Here is a 15,779-nt window from a genome sequence, read left to right as displayed (position 1 = left end):
ATAATAATTAATACATTTTTATAAAATTCTTATTTATTCATAGTTATTTTCCAAAATACGCTAAAGACAAAAATATAAATGGTGGGCTAATTTGCACTTTACAGGAAAATTGACAAAATAAACACACCTGGGTTTAGGTTACATTCACCAGTTCAAAAACATTTACACACCCTGGAACATCCGTGCCTATGATTCTGCTCTGTCGGAGGGGCACCTCAGCAAAAGGGCAGGTGTTCGAGCCCCTAGAGCCACCCCCTCTGCACGTGCCTGATTGAGACAGCCCTAAAAATGGCGACTCCCTGATCAGTGCCCTGACTACTGAACTAGGGAGCTGACTGAGACGCACCCAGTGTTAATAAGATTTAGATCACAAAAGCAATTCTTCAACACGGAATGTTTGAAATAAAAGTTTAAAGGGATAGTTCACCCAAAAATGCCCACCCAGAATATTAGAGATTATTCTTTGACTTCAAATATATGCTTATAAAATAGTTTTTAAAAATGCATAAATTCAGATTTTTGAAAGTGTGAAAGAACGGTTTGAATGCGCCGCTTCTCTGTTAAGGAAAATTTGGTAAAAAAAAATACAAAATTGGGTAAAACCTTGGCCATTATATTGAGGCCCACCCAAAAGTAATTTCCTGGCTACGCCCTTGTTTAGAACAATGACAGAACTTTCATTTTGGGTAAATTATCCTTTCAAGCTATTTGAAAACGGAGATAAATACTTCCTTCGTTCTTGCTATGTGCATTTGTGCAAAAGTTCTCTGGTGATAGGAATTATCCGTGCATGGATTACAATCATGAATCATGAAATTCCTCGAGTCATCTCCGCAAACAAATATTATGAAAATTCAACGGGGTCTGTATGAAAGCATTGTGCAACCTGCCACATTTCCATTGTGTACTTTGCTCAACACACCTTTCCAACCAAATATTGAATATTCTTATGAACTATTGAGAGCCATATCCCTCCTGTCCTAAACATTCAAGGAACATGTTGGGGGCATAACCTGACTGAAAACATCTCTTGAATTCTATTCACGTTCAGAAAGAATACTTTGCTATTCAATGCATCCAGTAAACGCCTCTAAACTTTAGTGGGAAAGTTATATTTCGGGGTTGTGTTAAAAAAAAAAAACAACAGCTAGACGGAGTGCAGACAAATGGAGTGGAACGTAGGGGTCTCGAAACATGTATGCCCACAACAGTGAGACGCAGAGCAAGATGTTCGTTTTGTATACACTTGTGAACGCTTACTGTGTGAAGGTCCCCTTTTACTTCAAAGTTTTACTATGAATTACTAATGTGTACAGTATGTGCGCTGAGGTGAGCCCAGAACATTTTCATGGGAAACCCGAATGAAACTTGACCCCTGATTTACATCACAGAGGTGTGGGGGAGGGCTCTTTAGTCGCGTATGTGCTGTTAGGTGGCCATTATAACCATTAAAATTACTGGTCAATAAACAAATCGCACTGAAGCTCAAACCACAACAAAGGAGTCTAAGCCATACTTGCACTGGTATTACTTGAGATCAGTCCAGCTCTTTCATCTTCATTTTATTTTGTTTGTGCAATTCCATCATATGTGCCTTTGTCATTCTTTTTGGATTGTCCACCCTTAAGGATGGCTCACGAATGGACACTTCTGGTGTTCTTGGGCATGCAGGGGTCTTTGATTCAGGAACATCTCAACAAGTCTTTTCAAATCACCCAGAGATATTCTGTTAGGAGGAATTTTCACCATTAACAAAATCACCACCAACTTGAACCAACAGGTAAAGCCTGACGATATTCAGTGTAACAAGTAAAATGAGTGCATGGACTACGCCTACTTCGTACTAATCTATTTTTGTTTGAAAACTCTGTTTTCAGTTTCCTAACAACATCGTTTTTCGAAATATGTGGTAATGGAGAGCTTTTTGGAATGTTCTAGTGTTGATGAAAGCTGCAAACATAGCTAAATTAGTTTTCAAACAAAAACATAGTAGTGTGGACGTGGTCTACATCTTTGGTTCTCAAGTGGGCTTGCTTGAGGACTCGGGTTTTACATTGGATATCCAGTGGCGACCCAACACCGTAAAATTGTTTATCTTACAAAAGTGAGCAAAAATGTCCTTAAGATCGAATATGGAAATGTATTATCACAATTAACTGTATAGGCCCAAAAATAGGCTAAATGAATTACGTGACATAGCTGAATAGGAAAATTGTCAGTTTTTGTTTGTAAATGTTTCATGAATGTTGATGGTTTCATGCTCTCGGCAGCCTAGTTCACCATGCAAAGCACAGCTGTAGTCGGCACAAGCCATGTTTATTCTTGGTTTATCCTTATCTTGCGTTGTTGTGTTTTCATGGATTGTGAGGATGAGGACATGTCACGCAACCTATTCATGTTGGCATCAGTCAAATTTGGCCAGCCTCTGCCAAGAGATGAAGATGAATTTGCACCAAAATACAGTAGAGTTTGAGTGGGAAGCATTTTCTCCTTGCTTTTCAAAGTTGATGAGATTTGTATTTATTTATTTTGCTATCCTAACTGTACATGATTATATTGCTAGTTGTATTTTATTGTTTGCATTTAGCAGTTCGCGTCCAACCAGTTGAGAACCGTTGCTCTACATTCTACAAAATCTGACAATGCAGTCAGCTTGTCTTTCATTCCCATAATTATCTAAGCATGCATTTTTATTTATTTTTTTGGCAGGGTCAACACATATGGTCTGTCTTTCTCATTGGTGATGAAGTACTCTCTGGATGAAAACACTAAACCAGATCTTCTCCCTGGCATCACACTAGGCTTTGACAACTTCGACACCTGCATGCAGCCAGATATCATCATGAAGTCTGTCCTCCAGCTTCTCACAAAGGAAACATCACAGGAAATGGAGATCACCTGTAACTACACCAACTACAAGCCTCATGTTGTAGCTATCATTGGACCAAACAACTCTGACTTGGTCTCATCATTGGCAAGCTCCAGAGCAGCCTGTATTTCTCCTGAGTTTACCTGTGGGTTTTTCTTTGTATCCCGAACAATTCTTCTGGTAGTTGTAGCTGAAATCTTTCTTGGTCTACCTGACCTTGGCTTGGTATCAAGAGATCCCTGAATTGTCCACTTCTTAAGTGATTGAACAGTACTGACTGGCATTTTCAAGGCTTTGGATATCTTTTTATATCCTTTTCCATCTTTATAAAGTTCCATTACCTTGTTACGCAGGTCTTTTGACAGTTCTTTTCTGCTCCCCATGGCTCAGTATCTAGCCTGCTCAGTGCATCCACGTGAGAGCTAACAAACTCATTGACTATTTATACACAGGACACTAATTGCAATTTAAAAAGCCACAGGTGTGGGAAATTAAACTTTAATTGCCATTTAAACCTGTGTGTGTCACCTTGTGTGTCTGTAACAAGGCCAAACATTCAAGGGTATGTAAACTTTTGATCAGGGCCATTTGGGTGATTTCTGTTATCATTATGATTTAAAAAGGAGCCAAACAACTATGTGATAATAAATGGCTTCATATGATCACTATCCTTAAATAAAAGACAAATTTTACAATTTCTGCCAGGGTATGCAAACATTTGAGCACAACTGTATATATTTAAAGCTGATGAGTGAATTTTAACATAGAAAAAATTATTCTCTCTTATCCCAGCTTAATAGTCAGAGCAACCTTTAAGTAAGCCATTTGCAGGTTGATTTCAGTTCAGGTTCAGTTTGTTTATTTATCCCGTAGCAAATTACATTTGCACAGGTGACACGAAACGCATAACACCATAACAACAGACCACACAAACAGTACCATACAAGTCCAGAGCAATAGAGGATCAGGTCAAAGCATAAAAATATCATTTTTATGCACATTAAAATACCATTGTTACAAATGTTTCGGATACAAATATTAAAAAGGGTGAAATGTTTAACGTGTCTCTAATTTCACCTAAAAGTGTAATGCTTCTATCCAAATAACGATTTAATTTATGTGGAGAAAAATCTGAATATCTGTAAAACAATTTCCGAATAAAGCAGTGTTTCAATATGATGTTTAAGAGAACAAAATTGTTACTCCTGGGGAAACTGGCACAATTATGTATTCACATGGCATTTAATTCTATTGGAATATACTGTATTCTGTATGATGTTTCCATTGAAGTTCATGCCGATGAAAAAATGTATCCACCTCAAGCAAGTTTTTTTTTTTTTATGCACATTTTGGAGATTTTATTCACATCTTGGTGTTTCCATCCAAAATATTTATGCGATATCCCAAAATTCACATATAAATGTGGATGGAAACCCAGTGACTTTGTGATGCTATCAAAACATCCCTATGTTTTGTTTTAATGGTTCATCTGTCAACCAATGGCATATACTTTGGGGCGAAACACTCTGATTGTGTGACAAATGGAAGACAGGGAGTTTTCTAGAGTCATAATTTTTTTAAGTTACGTTTGGTGATGCTAGTGGCACAGAAATTACACATTTCAGCTTTAACAAAGCATGTAATATTACTGTAATGTGTCAGGGTAGGATTACGAAATTTGTGTTTTTGAGAAGTACTGTATATTTGATATTAATTTACAGTGAAAATTACAAGACATTACATTTTTAAATGTATTATAAGAATTGTGTTTTTATAAAAGTAAAACATTTGAATTACACAATTTATGGTCATGATTTTCTGTTCAACACAACGATAGATACTTTTGTGGTGGATGTAGTTATGTTTTTGTAAGAAAAATATACATTTACCAAAAAGACTGATCTCATGAAAATGACATGACTGTGGCACATTTTTGCAAAATGATTTTACGTGGTTCATTACACGTATCACAGCAGTTCCAAAGTTAAATGTCCACTATGTGGTGCAGTTCAGTTACTATTTCAGTTTACCGCGCAATTTGATCAGACTCGTGTAAGCTTGTAAATGTAGTTGGTTATGTATTGCAAATGTTAATATGTATCGTCTTTTAAATCAGCATTGCTGGGTAGTAACTGATTACATGTAATCTGGATTATGTAATCAGATTATGAAAATCAAGTACTTGTAATTTGATTAAATTACATTTTAAAATACTCACAATCAGACTAGTTACTTTCTTATGGATTACATGAATACATGTTAATGTTTTGTCCATCAAAATGCCCAAATACACATCAATTCATATACATAATGTAATCCAATTGCATTAATGGCGTAAAATTTGTTTTAGTTTAATGAATTGTTTTGTACTCTACTTCAAAATGCACTTTTGTTTTAGTGATAACTTTAAGGCCGTTTTTGTGACGTTGATTCCCAAATATAACTGGTCTGATCTCTTACCACACAAGGATGGCGTTTATAAAAGGGAGAAATTCCATGACCACATTTGTGTAACATGCCCCGGGAACCTGACCATATTTCTAGAAACTTCAATAAGAAATGCAAGTTACATCAGATAAAAGAGTTAGGTTGGAACTAATCCAAAAATGATTGGATTAGATTATCTAAAAAGTAATCTGTGATATTACAGGTGCATCTCAATAAATTAGAATGTCGTGGAAAAGTTCATTTATTTCAGTAATTCAACTCAAATTGTGAAACTCGTGTATTAAATAAATTCAATGCACACAGACTGAAGTAGTTTAAGTCTTTGGTTCTTTTAATTGTGATGATTTTGGCTCACATTTAACAAAAACCCACCAATTCACTATCTCAAAAAATTAGAATATGGTGACATGCCAATCAGCTAATCAACTCAAAACACCTGCAAAGGTTTCCTGAGCCTTCAAAATGGTCTCTCAGTTTGGTTCACTAGGCTACACAATCATGGGGAAGACTGCTGATCTGACAGTTGTCCAGAAGACAATCATTGACACCCTTCACAAGGAGGGTAAGCCACAAACATTCATTGCCAAAGAAGCTGGCTGTTTACAGAGTGCTGTATCCAAGCATGTTAACAGAAAGTTGAGTGGATGGAAAAAGTGTGGAAGAAAAAGATGCACAACCAACCAAGAGAACCGCAGCCTTATGAGGATTGTCAAGACAAAATCGATTCAAGAATTTGGGTGAACTTCACAAGGAATGGACTGAGGCTGGGGTCAAGGCATCAAGAGCCACCACACACAGACATGTGAAGGAATTTGGCTACAGTTGTCATATTCCTCTTGTTAAGCCACTCCTGAACCACAGACAATGTCAGAGGCGTCTTACCTGGGCTAAGGAGAAGAAGAACTGGACTGTTGCCCAGTGTTCCAAAGTCCTCTTTTCAGATGAGAGCAAGTTTTGTATTTCATTTGGAAACCAAGGTCCTAGAGTCTGGAGGAAGGGTGGAGAAGCTCATAGCCCAAGTTGCTTGAAGTCCAGTGTTAAGTTTCCACAGTCTGTGATGATTTGGGGTGCAATGTCATCTGCTGGTGTTGGTCCATTGTGTTTTTTGAAAACCAAAGTCACTGCACCCGTTTACCAAGAAATTTTGGAGCACTTCATGCTTCCTTCTGCTGACCAGCTTTTTAAAGATGCTGATTTCATTTTCCAGCAGGATTTGGCACCTGCCCACACTGCCAAAAGCATCAAAAGTTGGTTAAATGACCATGGTGTTGGTGTGCTTGACTGGCCAGCAAACTCACCAGACCTGAACCCCATAGAGAATCTATGGGGTATTGTCAAGAGGAAAATGAGAAACAAGAGACCAAAAAATGCCAAAAAAATGCAGATGAGCTGAAGGCCACTGTCAAAGAAACCTGGGCTTCCATACCACCTCAGCAGTGCCACAAACTGATCACCTCCATGCCACGCCGAACTGAGGCAGTAATTAAACTAAAAGGAGCCCCTACCAAGTATTGAGTACATATACAGTAAATGAACATACTTTCCAGAAGGCCAACAATTCACTAAAAATGTTTTTTTTATTAGTCTTATGATGTATTCTAATTTTTTGAGATAGTGAATTGGTGGGTTTTTGTTAAATGTGAGCCAAAATCATCACAATTAAAAGAACCAAAGACTTAAACTACTTCAGTCTGTGTGCACTGAATTTATTTAATACACAAGTTTCACAATTTGAGTTGAATTACTGAAATAAATGAACTTTTCCACAACATTCTAATTTATTGAGATGCACCTGTACATCACTTAGTGCAATTTCTGTCATGAAATTTGTAATCAGTACCCAAGTACAATTCAGAAGTAATCTGCCCAGCACTGTAAGTCAAACACTATGAGTGAATTAATGTTACATGTAGTGCTTTTCTGACACTGCACTCGAAGCACAGTGAACAGGGGACTCTCCTCAACCACCAGCAGTGTGCAGCACCCACCTGGATGATGCGATGGCAACCATAGTGCACCAGTACGCTCACCACACACCAGCTAATGGTGGAGAGGAGAGAACAGAGTTATAGAGCCAATTAATGGCTGGGGATTATTAGGAGGCCATAATTGATAAGAACCCAATGGGGGGAATTTGGCCAGGACACCAGGGTTACACCCCTATTCTTTTCGAGACATGTCCTGGGATTTTTAATGACCACAGAGGGTCAGGACCTTGGTTTAATGTCTCACCCAAAGGGGCAGTGCATTTTTGTACAGTATAGAGTCCCCATCACTATACTGGGGCATTAGGACCCACACAGACCACAGGCTGAGCACCCCCTGCTAGCCTCCCTAATACCTCTTCCAGCAGCAACCTTAGTTTTCCCCAGGAGGTCTCCCATCCAGGTACTGACCAGGCTAAACCCTGCTTAGCTTTAGAGGGCAACCGGTCTTGAGCTACAGGGTGATATGTCTGCTGGATACAGTAAAAGTGTTTAGATGTCAAAAGATAGCATTGTGCGGGGAGCAGGGTGAAAAGTTAGTGTTTATGAACTGATAATCTGCCCTTTTACCCATGATTTGTGTGAAAGTGGATAAAAGTCGATGTTGTTGTAGCGCCTCTAGTGTTCATTTCACTAGGAAACTACTGCAATACGTACAACAGGGCAAGCAAAAATAATTTTGCAAAACTGTAGGTATAGTAATGTGATTCTATGAGACATTCTAAAAAAACATTCAATGCCAGAAATTGTGTCACTGTATTTTTACTGTAAATTTAACAAGATTTTATTACTGTCTATGATTCAAATGGAAATGAAGCAGAAAAATATGACAGGCATGTCTGGCCACCAAAAAGTAAAGTGTGTAGTTCTTCGGCACTAGCATCAACAAACAGAATTGTAAAACATAATGACTTTTCAAATTTCGATACAAAATTACTGATTAAAAAAAAAAAAAAAATGTTTTGATAAAAAATGAAACCCTTCACCACTAACTAACAATAGCATACTCATTGAAATATCATCTTATTCCCCATTCTCAGATTAGCTATGGTGCCACCAGCGACAAGTTTAGTGACAAAGAGTCATTTCCGTCCTTGTGTACGGTGCCCACCGACAGTTGGCAAGTTACCGCAAAGAAGTGCAGCTTCTGAAAGAGTTTGGGTGGAACTGGGTGGCAGTGGTCAGTAGTGACGATGAATATGGTCAGAAGGGCCAGCAGCAGTTCTCCAGTATGGCCAATGAGGCATGCATCTACGTGAATCTCAAGCTTTGATTCCTGTATACAGTGACCCAAAGCCAGTGCTGACAGAGATACTCGATCATACAGAGGAGGCTAAAGTGGGAGTGGTGGTGGTCTTCTCTGTTCCCCAGCCAGCTAAAGACTTCTTCATAGAGGTGAAAAACGTAAGCACTTTCTTTAAAGGGGTCATATTATGAAAAATGTTTGTTGTCCTTGGTCCCGTAAAGGTGCACTCAGTAATTTTCCCCATTAAAAAAGATTTACTCTTAAAGAAGTGAATTGTAATTTTGAAACATATCATGATAAAATCATAAGCACTTGCATGAGATGAGGACTCATATCAGTAACGTTATAAAAGCTGTTTTATTCTACATGGGGCAGGGGCGCCCTCATGGGGGCTGCCATTTTAGAATCACATGAGCAGCTGAATACTACTCGCTTAATCTCAGTAACCGGCTTGTTATTGGACACTTTCACTTTTGGATTAAATTATTCATAGCTGACTGTGAATAGTGAATTTCTACAATGGCATCTGTAACTGAAAAATATTGATTTTGAATGAGGCTTTATCCACACCACTAGGTGTCACTGTAAGTCCAAGATGACACAAACAAAAAGTTACTGAGTGCATCTTTAAATAATTCTGAGGTCAGAAACCCAAATACATTAACACATCACAACAATTGTTTTGTGGACTTGTCACAATGTAACAGGCTTTGTAAATGAAAGATGGGGTCTTGCTAACTAAATTAGACTGACAGCAAGCCCATAGGTAAACGCTGTTACTCACAACATAATTTACACAATTACATAATATAATCCCAGTAATAATATTACATCATAATTATTACATAATCACCTGGTCACAATTATTTGTGATAACTACAGTAATTGTGCACTTAAAATTCGTATCACATTTTACTGTTCAAACAAGAATTTTAAGGCAATATAAAAATACAGCGAACGCTGCATTGTTTTTTGTTTGTTCATGTGTTTGTTTGTTTTTTGTCAAATTTTCCGTGTTATTTCTTAACTCAGAGATTAACCGCTTCTGAAGTGCTCTGATGTGCAAGAAAATATAAGCAAGGATTTTTATAGTGAACCCAAAGCACTGCGATTATAAAATGAAAAAAATAGATTTTCAAAGACATACAGTCTCTAAAATGTCTTCCTTTATGCAAAATAAGGACTCAGTGGGGTTTAATCAGACAGACTTAAAATAATGTGAGAAAGTAAATTATTTAGGACAGAAATATATTACAATTGCATAATATAATATAATATTTAGGTTTTCTTGTTTACAAAAACAACAGTGGATATGTAGGCTAATGTTGACCAAGACTAAAGCTGGCCAAAATAATAACATTTTAAAAATTGTATAATTTTTTTATATGTCATGTCATTCTTCTCCTGTGCAATATTTTCCATGTTTTTAAGGCTAAAATGAAATCACATTTCCTTATGTTATTATATGATTCCAAATTAAATATGAATAAATGACTTCTTAAAGTGAATATGTATTAACCACACACACACACCTTAAAAAGTATGACAACTGTTATGACAATTAATCATCATTATTGTGACAAGTCCTAAAACAGACAATGAAATCGTTATTCTCTATTTTTTGTGACAATTAGTGGTCAGCTAAATTTCATGATCGTGACAGCCTTTAAAATTATTTTTATATAATAATTAATTGTATTAATTGTCCACTCTTTTTTTATTCAGTACAATAAATTCATTAATCTTCGGGTTTTGGTGATTATAATAGCTCTTTCCATCACTACCTGTCCAGGTAATCAAACGGAACATGACAGCATGGGGCCTGAAAGAAGGAATATTCACCCTGCCTGGCATCAGTTCTATAGGCACAGTGCTGGCGTTTGCTAACATCACCAGACCTATCAATCTGTTCACTCCCTATGTTCGTGAGCTCTTCGTTAAGATAGAGGCAGAGAGCCCAATATTCTTCACCCAGCAGCCAGATGCACAAATCTTCCCTCTGGATAACCCTTGTCCAAGATGTGGCAACCTCACCTGAGTCAATGTGAGCATGGTCGAGACAAATCTTGTGCAGCAGTCAGCTTTCACCATGTATACTGCCATCTACATTGGATGTAGTGCCACCAATTGTGCTTTGAATCCCAAGACGGACAAAGTGTATCCATGGCAGGTGAGATGCCACAAAGATATCTTGACTTTGTAGTAGATAATGTTGTGTACTTACTGTAAAGTATACAAAAGAACAACAATCTTTCCTCCGGCTGTTAGAGAAGCTCCGAAATGTTTCCATAAATGTAGCAGGGATGAGTTTTATGTTTGATAAAGAGGGTAATCCAAACTTCGGCTACGATATGATGCAGTGGATCTTTAATGACACCATGCGCTTTAATGGAATTGGATAGTTTTATCAGAACCTCACAATTAAGAAAGGGGACGTTAAATGGCACAAAGCAAATTCTAAGGTACGAACAGCACATTGGCAAACATAAGTTCCTACAATCCATGACACCTAAAATGTTTGTATATTAATTCTAAGTGATTTGCATTACCTTTTGCACACTACCAGCCAAAAGTTTGGACTCACTTAACTGAATTTATGTTTTTCATTTTCTAAAATCTTTATCTAAAGGCTTATGCTTAAATGCTTGAAATTAGTTTTGGAGAGAAATATAAATTGTGTACACAAAAAAAATATATTTTCAAAACTACAATTATTTTTTTTAAATAAAATTTTATTTTCTATTCAATTTTTTATTTTCATTTAAAGTGCGCATTTGTTTCCTCAGTCACGCGCCCTGCATCTGTTGCAAGAGTACATGTGTAATCTGGTATTATTATAGTCATTATAATTGATTAAATTATGTAACTGATGCATCAAAATTTCAGCATGATATTGTTGAAATTTAACACTGCTACATGCTATTATTAAGTGTAAAACTTCATTTAATTTGGTTGTGCAAGCTGTGGTTTATTATGAGTGGCATTTTGAGGGGCAGTGGCTCGAGCCCCTAGAGCCACCCCCTCTGCACGTGCCTGCTCGGTGAACCGCAAGGTAAAAAAAAAAAAAACTGACATTTGTTTGTCTCTCTAAAAATATTTTTTTCTGCCTAAAAAGAAAACAATCCCCCACTTGACATTTTTGAGAAAAATACATTTAGACAGAAAAACACTTTTTTAGAGAAAAAAGAATTGCAGAGAAAAAAACTATTTGTAGGACATAGGCTCAGGAAGGCACTAAGACACCTAAAAAAAACTGTTTCACCTAGTGATTACCCCCTTATATGCCTCTTCTTTTGATTGGAAGATGACATCCAGTGTACACAATGTCCTGCTGGCCAATGGTTCACTCTACAATGTACAATCTGTGTCTATCCCAACTATATTTTTCTGGACTGGACCAATTATGAGTCAATAGCACTCATTCTGGGAGGAGTTTTGTTGCTGGCATCACATGCATGGGTATGGTTTCATTTCTTAAGGCACAGAGGAACTCCACTGGTGAAAATGGCAGTTGGATCACTAAGTGGTCTTGCCCTGTTGTGCCTTGTGGGACAATGTATAAGCCTGCTGCTGTTACTGGGTCAGACGGGTGATGTTGTGTGCTGTCTGCAGCAGCCCTTAAATGCATTCTTTCCCACCATTCTGACCGTTTCCCTACAGGTAATTTTAAAAAAAATACACAAAAAATGCATACTAAACACGATCCAATTCAGCCTATCATGTTAATAGTTTTGCCTATTACCTATGCAGTTCAATTTCAATTTTTGATTGTAAGAATATTTCGGTCTTTGGCACCGTGTTTGGGTTGCCACTTAAAGCAATGGTTTACCCAAAAATTCTCTCATTTACTCACCCTCCTGCCATCCCAGATGTGTATGACTTTCCTTATTCTCCTGAACACAAACACAGATTTTTAAAAGAATATCTCAGCTCTGTAGGTTCATACAATGCAAATGAATGGTGACTAAATCTTTTAGGCTCCAAAAAGCATATAAATGCAGCATAAAAGTAATCCACACAATTCCAGTGGTCTAATCCATGTCTTCTGAAGAGATCCCATAGATTTAGCATGAGAACAGACCAAAATCTATCTTCTTTTTCAATATAAATGTAATCAGTAGTCTCCTTGGTGATCATAATTTCAAGCTCGATTGCATTTCTATGCACAATCTAGCGCTCTGCGCATGTGTCAAGCACTAGGAAGTGAAATCGAGCTTGAATTCATGATTGTGCCTAGAGACTGCAATGGCAAGATGTACAGTGAAAAAGGAGTTATATTTTGGTCTGTTCTCACCAAAAATCGATTAGATCGCTTCAGAAGACATTGATTAAACCTCTGGAGTCGTATGGATTACTTTTATGCTGCCTTCAGGGGTGGAAAGAGTACTGAAATATCTTACTCAAGTAAAAGTACTGTTACTTCCCAAAAAATATAGTGTGAGTAGAGTAAAAGTACCTGTCCTAAAAACTACTCAAGTACCAGTAAAAGAGTAGCTCATTTAAAAGTACCCCTTATAATAAACACTGTATGCTGCAATTTCAAAATGTAGCATACATACCATAATTGACATTCCTTTTATGGCTGTTTGCTTAAGTTATTTCATATTTCCAATACACTGATTACCATTTTAAATCATAATAATATTTTATTTTTAAAATATTATATTCAAAACAATGCAAAGAATGCAAAAACAACTTAAAAAGCAGAAAAAGACTGTCACTTGGCAGTTGGGATGTCAAGTCACACAACAGAGGGGGTATAGATCAGGGGTGGGCAAAGTTTTTTGTTACAGGGGCCACACAGGGCTTTAAGTAGTATATGGGGGGCCACAGTGTATTCCTTCTGAGATACAATGTTCCGCATTAATTTAGTTCTTGTACCTTTTAAGCGCAGAAATACTGTAATTGTGTTCTCATTCTAATGCATGATGCACAATTTTCAAAAGTGTATTTGTGACTGGTGGGACAATTCTGCCTGAAGTGTTGCTCTACAAAGGCTGATACTTTTCTATCAGGCATTGGAAAAACTTGATAAAGGCTAAGCATAATTATAAATTATTTTATCATCTCTACTTTCCTGGTAATTTATTCTACAAATTAACACACTGTCTACATCAGGGGTTGGTATTATAAAAAAATTAACAATAGGCTATTATTAAAAAATATCTTTTTCAAATGTCACTGTTTTATTATATTACATGAATACTTTTAAAGCTATTAAATTATTCAGCCAGTGTGTGGTTTTCTTGTTATTGTTGTTTTATTAATCACCTTTTAATGACACACTAGACAGTGGTCTGTTCGGTTACATGTACAGTACACTTCAAGTCTGACATTTTGATACAAATCCGCTTTTTATTCCACTGTTTACATTCACTTTAGACATAACTGACTGTGTTTGCATTAATACCTCGCCAAGACTGGCATTTTGGCAAAAGTGTGAAGTGTGCGTACCCGCATTAGCGCTCGCGGAACACGCGCATGTAAAGCGCACACACGCACTTAAGCCGCCTGTCAGTCAAACAAAAATCAGTCTTTTAGATTTGATCGAGATCAACCAGTCGTTGTCTTGCTATCACGATCAATGTAATGAGCACCGCAGGTCTAGATGTAGAACATAGGCTAAATATAGAAAATTATCCACCAGCCCTAAAACCTAGCTAACATTATAAATCTCTTACAGCAGCCCAATAATCTCAGTGATAGATAGCTAATTTACAGGCGTTATAGATACAGAAAATCTAATAAGCAGAAATATTAAATTTACCTCAATATGTTCCTTCAAATTAGACGTAGAATTATTGCTGATATCTCGACTGGATTGAACAAGCTAAACTCACATGACACGAACCAGCAATTGGCCGCCTTCACTGTGAAAAGCCCTGTCAGGTTCAGACGTGGATGTTCAGGGGTTGAACTGCTGCTTGAGGCATCCTCCACATCCATGATTAATAGCAGTTTTGCGGCACTCAACCAGTCAGCTGCCCTTCAAGTTTTCTATTTATGTTTTTATTTGACGGGAGTCACGAGACTCTCCCAAGCAATCACGTTGATGGATAAAAATAAATAAAATCAGGACAGGGAAGTAGTGAACACAGATGTAGGGAAAATAGTGCAGTAAAAGTGCAGTTACAGCCCTTAAAATGTACTCAAGTAAAAGTATATCATTTTAAAATTTCTGGGAAAAACTACTTCATTACAGTAACGAGAGTATTTGTAATTAGTAACTTTACACCCTTGGCTGCCTTCATGTGCTTTTTGGAGCTTCAAAGTTCTAGTCACCATTCACTTGTATTGTAAGGACCTACAGAGCTGAAATATTCTTCTAAAAATCTTAATTTGTTTTCAGCAGAAGAAAGAAAGCCATACACATCTGAGATGTCATGAGGATGAGTAAACAATGATAGAATTTTCTCTTTGGGTGAAATAGTCCTTTAAATTCCAATGTACAATCTGGATCCTGACACAAAATCAGTTGAGAAGTGCCGCTTTAAAACACCCTTGCAAGAGATGTATGCTTCAAAAATTTTGTTTTCTTTTACCTGCCAGATTGTCTGCGTCACAGTTCCCTGAAAAATCTTCCGAACACCTGAAGAACCTTTTTCAGGGAACTGTGATGCAGACAATCTGGCAGGTAAAAGAAAATACTTTTTTTTTTAGCTGGATTGTGGTTCTGGGTTGTTGTGGAGCCCAAGCAGGACTGTGCGATTGGTATGTCCAAGAAGGTCCCTCCCTAACTCAATACGTCTCCAAACTGGAGGTGACCTATGTGAGAAGCTTTCTGCGCTGCCCAGTGGAGCCAGTGTTGAACTTTGGCTTGATGCTTGGTTTCAACGTACTGCTGTCACTGATATCATTCATGTCTACCTTCATGGCTCTAAAGCCAGTTGGACAGTGCAACCTGGCCCACGATATAACCATCTCCACATTGACTTACTGTGTAATGTGGGAAATGTTTATCCCTATTTACACTGGTCTGGATGATACATTTATGTCTATTGCTCAAGTAGTGGTCAGTATAGTTAGTAATGTGGCGCTGGTAGCTAATTATTTTCTCCTCAAATGCCTTCTGTTAGTCAAACACCCAGAATTCAACACAGATAATCACTTCCATACATTTTTAAAAGGAGCCCCGCCAACACCACCTGAATAAAGCCAGGAACAATTGCTACATTTATTATTATCATTATTATTAATATTATTATTACAAAGCTCTCTGGAATATTGTATT

General features: G+C 37.3%; 1 pseudogene; it reads left to right on the top strand.

The window, feature by feature from the left end:
• Positions 1 to 1,194: 1,194 nt before the first annotated feature.
• LOC127428032 (taste receptor type 1 member 3-like) lies at positions 1,195 to 15,701 on the top strand (annotated as a pseudogene).
• Positions 15,702 to 15,779: the final 78 nt, after the last annotated feature.

Source organism: Myxocyprinus asiaticus, chromosome 37 (genome assembly GCF_019703515.2).
Source record: "Myxocyprinus asiaticus isolate MX2 ecotype Aquarium Trade chromosome 37, UBuf_Myxa_2, whole genome shotgun sequence".
Taxonomy (NCBI): domain Eukaryota; kingdom Metazoa; phylum Chordata; class Actinopteri; order Cypriniformes; family Catostomidae; genus Myxocyprinus; species Myxocyprinus asiaticus.
The sequence above is the reverse complement of the archived record's forward strand: the minus strand, read 5'-3'. Positions and strand labels throughout refer to the sequence as shown.